We start from the raw sequence: 7,658 nt of genomic DNA, 5'->3' as shown, positions 1-7,658 counted from the left end.
TTGTTCTTAATATAGAATGTACTGCAGATACTTGGCAGAATCACCACTTTTTCTTCTTTTGCTTTCTGTTGTCATTTTCATTATTTAAATAGATGCATTCAGGGTGCAGATTGCTTAGACAAATAGATGGAAGAATTTGGTAAATTCCAAAGAATACACATTAAGTATTTGGCAATATATCCTCAGCAAACAGCTCTTATGCCATCACACCGCGTGTCTGGCCATCTCACCTAAGTGTATTTGGAATCATTGGCTCCTTCCAACCAAGAGGTTAGAAGTCTCAAAGACATTTACATTTCTGTAAGTTTAGTGTAGATCACAGATGTCCTCTCCAAGTGTGCTACGTGCTATTACTCAAGACTATGAGCATGGAGACAAATGCTAGGAAGGAATACGTTTTAGGAACGGCTTTACTTGGAGCTCGGAAACAGGCATTTGCAGGAAACCAAGTCCGGCAGGCAAGTACGGCAAGTCAAAATGGGAAGGTTGGAGCTGTTGCTGCCTTTGGCCGCTCACCCCAGCCAAGGCAGAAATGGCCGAAACTCTGATGAACCAGCAGGTGCTCAGCTTGGTTTTTCAAGATAAGCTTGTACTGACTGTGGTTTTATGGTACCTGCGGCCTGTGTGAATAGAGTTTACCTGTCCGAGTAACTTCTATTTATGCTCAGGTGTCTTCAGACACTCTCGAGTTCGGGCTCGGGGCAGCACCGAAGCGGCCGGGGAGCACGGCTACCTGCCCGGCGGCCGGTGCGCCCTGCCCGGCGGCCGGGGAGCGCGGCGCCCTGCCCGGCGGCCGGTGCGCCCTGCCCGGCGCTGCGGGGCAGCCCCTGCGCTCGGCGGGCGGGCAGCCCCGCGGCCCGGGCCGCACTCCCGGCTCCGCGCGCCGCTCGGGCCCAACCGCCTCGGCCAACGGCCGGCGCGCGCTCGCGGCCGGGGCGGGCGGGCGGCGCGAGGGCGCGCGCACGCGTTGCCATGAGACGCGGGCGGCGGGGGAGGGGGGTTACGTGGTGACGTTAATTCTATATGAGCGCGAGCGGCGGGAGCGCGGGTCCTTTCACCGCCGGCCGCGCGGCGCCTCCGCCTCGCTGCTCCTGAGTCACCGCCGCCCGCCGGCCGCGCAGGTACCGCCGGAGCGCGGCCCCGCCGCCGCCGCTCCGGGCTGGGGGCACGGGGGGCACGGGGGGCGGGCGGGGGGCGCTGGGCCCCCGCTCCCTCGCGGGAAGGCCGTGGATGCCGGCCCGGCCTAGCGGGGCCGCTGTGCTGGCGGGACGCGGGGGGCCGGCGGTGCCCGTGCCACACCGGGTACCCCCCGCGCCGCCCGCGGGGCGGCCGCGCCGCGCTGCTCGCCCCCCGGGCCCGCAGCGAGCAGCGCGGCTCGCCGCCTCCCGCGCGTCCGTCCGCCGCGCCCCGCGGAGCGCCCGGGCCGCGCTAGGCCGGGCCCGTGGCGCGGCCGGCGCCGGGGGGAGGCGGGTCGGCCCCGCAACACGTGGGCGCCCGAGCGGGGCCGCGCCCGGCGCGGCCGGGGAGCGGGAGGCTGGCGGGGCCGGAAAGCGGCGCGGGGAGGAGCGGGTGCGCGTCCGGCCGGCCGCGGGGAGGGCGCGGGAGGGGCTCGGGGCCGGTCCGGCGCGGGGCCCCGCGCGGTGTGTGCGCACATGGCGCGGCGGGCAGCGGCGGATGGCAGCGCGCCGTGGCCTTGTGCCGCCTCCCGCGCCTCGTTCCCGCTCCCGTGCGGAGCCGCGGCGCGGCTGTGCTGTGCCGTGCTGCTGGCAGGGGGACCCAGCGATTCAGCCAGCAGGCGGGCAGCTCCCGCGTCCTGCTTCACGGTAGAGTGGTGTCCGGGAGTTCAACATGTCGCTTCTCCGGATGCCTGTTAGCTGGTATCACCCTAAGCAGTGTCCCCGAGGAAGGCTGAGAAACCACCTGGAGGATTTAGTAACTACAAGTGGAAATACTAACTTGTCTTCAGCATTTATCTAGAGCTATAAAGCATACTCCGTATGTTCCATATGTATAAAACATACACTTGTCTGTTCCATATTGACTGTTTAGCGTCCTTACACTGCCAATACTTGTGAGATTTTCAATATTGAATTAAAAAGCCTACCTCATTTGCTTGCCAAAAGAAAACGCAAACCTTTTTTCAAACAACTGGTGTAATAATAATACAGCAGCACCTTCCACACTTTATCTCCAAGCTTTCTGCAGTTAGGTGTACGTTTCAAATCCTGTTGAGATACACTTAACATCTCATGTTCTATCTCATTTGTGGAGGGTAAGAGAAATGGGCATGGTGTCTGCAAGGTATGACAAATATTCGGCTCAGGGCCTCTTGGGATTTTAACATCTGCTGGTAGATGCTACATTAATTAGGCAGGAGATAGTGCCTGATAATTTTAATTACAGTCATGAAATTAAACTTGAGGTAAGAGTTAAGGCCTAAGGCTGTGAGCTGCTGAAGGTGGTTCTTGACAAAAATGTTAGTAGCTTTTTAGCAGCCTTCCTGCTGAGCCCATATTACAATGGTACACTTCAAAGCATGGGAGAAGCACTGTACTTTGATTGAAGCAAGCTGAGTGGTTTCCAGTCTCTTGTAAATCCAGAAATTATATTAATCCTTAGGGGAAGATAGCATTTAAAATATACGTACATGGAAATTTAAGTGACTTGGATGCTTGTATATGAGACAGAAGTTGAGGCTGCTCAGGCTTTGGGTATCTGAAGCATTGATAGAAGTGCTTAGAATAGGCCTCTGACACCTGAGCTTGTGTGTGTGTGTCGCACTTAGTCCTGTGAGTGACACATGTTAGCAGTCTTACTGCCCTTCACTTTTTCTGTGCTTTGTGACAAGTCATGGCGATAATTTACTCTTGGTTTCTGAGGACTGAGTATTGTAGAATGTTGGTCCTGTGCACAGGTGATAGGTTGGTGTTTTTCAGAGCTCCTGGTCTTTCTCGGACTTTGACAAAGCTAGGAAGAGACTGTTGGGAGCACACAGAAGTACGGTGCAGCATCTGTGCTGCCAGCCCATTGTTGCAAGAAGTGCCAGATCTGCTGCGGCGCTGTTTACATATACACAGTAATGCTCCCACCATCCTTGTGCATCATTTACCCCCTGCGTCACTCAGAAATTATTCCTAGGAGCAGGTGGGGGATTTGTTATGGTGACTGCTTGCTGAACACCCTGGAAAGGGGTGGTTTGTTTTTTTTCTTGGCTTTGGGCATGTGTGCACAAGCGAAACTGAAACCGAAGCGCTGTGGGCATGATGTTATGATACTTTGTTATCAGAGTTTTCATAACCCTGAGCAAGACTTGGATCTTCTAGGCTGAGGCCATGTCCTCTAATACAGAACTCCACATCTATGAGGAAACTTTGGCTTACCATGTCCATTTGATAAAAATCTGTTTATTCACTAGGCTCCTAAAAGATAAAGCAATGATAACACGAAGAGCTCGACTCAATCATGGCAGAAATTGTATTCTTTCAGGGAGTAAAATAGCTTGAGGTTATTAATTTCAATAGTGAAAAATCTTAGGAAGGGAGTAAGACAACTTCTATTTTGGTGAAAGCCAGTTTATTCCAGTAGAACAACAGGTATGGTGAACATGTCTCTGATATCTTACTTTTACTCTCTGATATCTACCTTTTTGCTAAGGTAGTTGTAATGCAGTTCATATTCAGATTCTTGTGAAACAGCTGCAAACATGGCATATCTCTAACTAAGGACCTGATTTTAAAGGAAACTGCAGGAATTGGACAGGTTACAGAAAATGGAGATGCAGGTGCTCTTTCAATGCCTGTTGGTTTTTCTGCATCTTTATATACATTCAGTGCAGCTTAAGCTCTGTCATTTTCCATGAGCTGGGAGTGCTTTGGTATTTGTGAGGTACTAATGGACATTTACACAGAAGACAGAACTTTGCAGAGTGAAATGAGACTTTTTAGTGCTGGTTTTATTTCAGTACAGCTGAGAAGTCTTCTCAACTGGTCTGGGCAACTGCATTCCTTCAAGCTTCTCCTTGGGGAGGTGGCTAGTAAATAATAGAGTGGAACTTCATAGTATGTGTTTAATCCAAGGAAGGGTTGTGATGATGGGTTTAAGGCTTATAGGTCAAGTTTTCATTTGTGAATTATTTAGTGTTCAAAAGTGATTATAATTAAAGCTAATTCAATCTAGCTGGTTCTCACTCAGCTCAGAGGTTAGTGCATTTCCTCATCACCCAACATTGTTAATCTGGAGAGTAGGTCTGGTGTCATAATGTATTTGTCTAGAAAACCAGACATGCCTGGAAGGCATCACAGAAGTTGCCTGGAGATTCATTTGATGACCTTCTGAAAAATTAAGCTATTTAGAAGCAACGTGTGAGGGCTTTGAGGGCTTCCTACACTGAATGATTATATTATTTTCTGAATCAGCAAAGTTAATGCAGAAGTAAAGATCCTAATTACTGATGTGGCCTTGTATATTTAATCATAACTTTTGACCTTAATTTTTCAGGTCTACTTCACATATTACAGATCAAAGCTTTAGTTGCATTCAATGAAAAAAGTTCGCTGATTTACCTTTGATAGTCTAGAATTACTTAAAAATACAAATTATTTAAGATATTAAGTAAATTGTATTTTCTTGAAAGATTAATCTTTTAAATGAATTTGTATCATCTGTTTAAATGAAGACATTATCTGCATCCTAAATACTTGTCAAAGGTAAAAGTGCACGTCTTTCCTAGATGGAAAACTGTTTAGATTTTAGTACTGGAAAATACAGATGCATTTGGGGGCTGTGTGCTTAAATGTATGTCTGCACAGACATGGCGTGAAATGGTGATGTCTCAGTTTAAATCTTAACTTGCCATAATGAATAGACAGTTTGCACTTCAGCTGTTTCAATTGGTCATTGAAGACTATAGAACAAAGTACTACCAGTTGCTCCTTAGTAGGTTTTTATGTTCAAAAGATGAAAGCAAATTTTAGATACAAAACTGGGTTTTTTGTATGCTTTGAAGCATTCAATTGATGATTTTACATCTATTCTCTAAAAAGACTATCACTACCACTACCAAATAACAAATGAACAAAGCAAACTTCACCCAAAACATGAGCGATACTAGAATTAGCCAAGTGTTGGAGATTCTTGTTACTAGATTTGACGAAATGGATGCCTGAAATCTGGAATGGACAAACTATGACTTCTAAGACCCAGGATAGAAACATGCATGCTTGTTATCTTTTCTGACCATCTGCACTATGATTGCTTCAATCTACTACTTTATTTAGGTATTGTTTAATATGCAGTGTTTCAAAGGAAGGAGAAGGAGTTCTTTCAGATTTCTTGTGGAATGACTTGCCTGTGAGGGAAAGTTTTGGTTTAGTTCAGGCCTTAGTTAAAAATGTGACAGACACTGAAGAGCTGAGGAACACAGGGTACATGAAAAAAATTGTTCATATTGAAACCAAGTTTGAATCAGTTATTTTTGAACTTTTTGTTTATGTATGTATTTTTGTGTCATTTCTTGTTACTCTCCTCTCAAATACTATTAATATAAAATGTGAACTGCTTCTGTTGATCAGGTTTTCATGTTGGTAGGCCCTTAACTGAGCTAGGTCCTCTCTTCAGTGTTGAGCAGTGGATGCAATATTTTCATTAAGGATACATTACTGAAGTACAGGATGATCATATTTTGTAATTGTATGTTTTAGTCACCATGCATTCACTTCAGATCTTGCCACTTCTGCATGTTGAAGTCTTCAGTGGTCTCCATGCCATTATATATGTCTTTACATAGAAGGTTTTTGACCTTTTGAATTCTAAAGTAGTTGGAATTGCATCGTTTTATTTGTTACTTCAGATTTCAATATTATTTATTTTGTCTCACTTGAGTCACCCTTTTAAGCAGTTGTTAAATTGTGATACTGCAGTTTTGGAAATAACTAATCTTTGAATGTTTAAGTGTGACCTGGTAGAGTGCTTTATGCTGTTTCTTGTGTGTGCAAGGTGGCTTTATCAGAAACATGCTTGCTGTGTTTGAACTGGTGAGATCCTCATGACACAGCCTTTTGATTATTTTACCACCATCTTCAGTGTTTTGGAGGTATCACAAACTTCTCTGTTGGTGCCAAAGGCAAGATTGAGTGAAATTCACAAGAGAGTATTTCTGAAGATAACTTTGTAAACAGTGCTCAAGTTCCATGGATCAAGTTCTCTGTAGCCCTGATACATGTTTACAATTACTTTTTAAACTGCACCTGTATTCATTTGAAAGTGACTGGCTCAAACCATAACCATAGGTATTCTTCTGTTGGGTCTTTACTGCCAGTTGTAACTTCTCATCCTAATAGCCTCCAAAATGTGTTAAAGTTGTGGTTGTGTTCTTTTTTTTTTGTGCACACTAACTTGTTAGTTAAAAACTGTGTTTTAAAATTGGTAGTCTAGTAGCGGCCGGGCTTCCATGGAAAAAATACTGAATAGAAGCTAACAAAGAAGTTGCTAAGTACATTTTTGGAATTTCAGTGGCTTCTTGGTTAGTGAATGAATTTAAAATTTCATTCATCATATGTTCTAGCAAGGAGCACACTTCTGAAACCTGTACCTATTTTTCAGTATTTTACAACCTTTTCATATAAGGATGCTTAGGTGTTTTTGAAGTAAAATTGGATAAAAACTTAAATGCTGCAGTGTGTGAGTTTTGCAGATAGCAGTGTAACTGCCAATATGGTCATGTTTGATTATGTGGTGATCTAGGCAGCCAATTAATGCTCTCTTTCCCAGTGTTTGATGTTGTGGTATGCACAAATTTGATTTTTTTAAGGTGTTACAGTGCACCCTGCTACCTGAAGAATTTTGTTAAAACACAATTACTTTTTTATTACTTTGCAATTTTTTAGCAAACTGAATGCCTGTACCAAAATGAACTGTATTGAGAAACACTGTCTTAGGAAATTTCAAGTATTTCCTTATACATGAAGACTTTGATTTCAGCCCTCTAGCCCTCTGCTGTTCTTCCCATTATCCATGATGGAAAGTAAAACCATAAAAAGCTACAGTGAGTATAAAAAAACCCCAAAAAAGATCCTTGTTAATTTTTCTAGGTTTGGATTTAAACTTGTTACTTCTCTAATAATGATAGATTGTTCTAAATAGAAGTTGTTAGGTTTTCTGCTACAGAATCTTGGTATTCAGAACAAAGGCAACATTGTGTGCTAATTGCCCTATTTTTAGAACATGATGATGGAGCTCAGGTCAGTAGCATAGACAAGCACGTAGATATTGTTTGATAATAGTCCTGATTTTAATTTGTAATTTTGTAGTTCATCTCCTCGCTATGGAGGCTCTTTTCTGCTGAAAGAGTATGCAGACACTATCTAATATGTAGTAAAAATACTACAAAGAGGAATTCAGTTTTTGTTGATTGAATCCTCATTTCCTGATTAAAAAATTAGTTCAAGGGAATGCTTACAATGGGTTTCCACATGAATGGAAACCAATCCTGCAGTTAGTAATAGCAGAGTAATAATACTTATTATCCCTCTGTTTTGTGTTGAAGAATTTGACTTTTTCCTGTCAACTGACATTCTCATAGAAGTGTAGAGCACTTCTAAGTTGAAAGGGTGGAAAATGTGTTTTCATGCTGTAACGTGTATAAATGTATTGTGCAGAGG

The 7,658-nt window shown here is 44.6% G+C and overlaps 1 protein-coding gene across 1 annotated transcript in view; it reads left to right on the top strand.

Annotated features, from left to right (window-relative positions):
- The first annotated feature begins 990 nt into the window (after positions 1–990).
- The window catches only part of NAP1L1 (nucleosome assembly protein 1 like 1), a 28,914-nt gene continuing 22,246 nt past the window's right edge, over positions 991–7,658 (top strand). The window contains exon 1 of the mRNA XM_021528147.3: positions 991–1,121. The gene's annotated coding sequence lies outside the window, so the exon portion shown is untranslated. The remainder of the gene's footprint in view (positions 1,122–7,658) is intronic.

Source organism: Lonchura striata, chromosome 5 (genome assembly GCF_046129695.1).
Source record: "Lonchura striata isolate bLonStr1 chromosome 5, bLonStr1.mat, whole genome shotgun sequence".
Taxonomy (NCBI): domain Eukaryota; kingdom Metazoa; phylum Chordata; class Aves; order Passeriformes; family Estrildidae; genus Lonchura; species Lonchura striata.
Note: the sequence above shows the minus strand (reverse complement) of the source record. Positions and strands in the feature narration are given on the sequence as shown.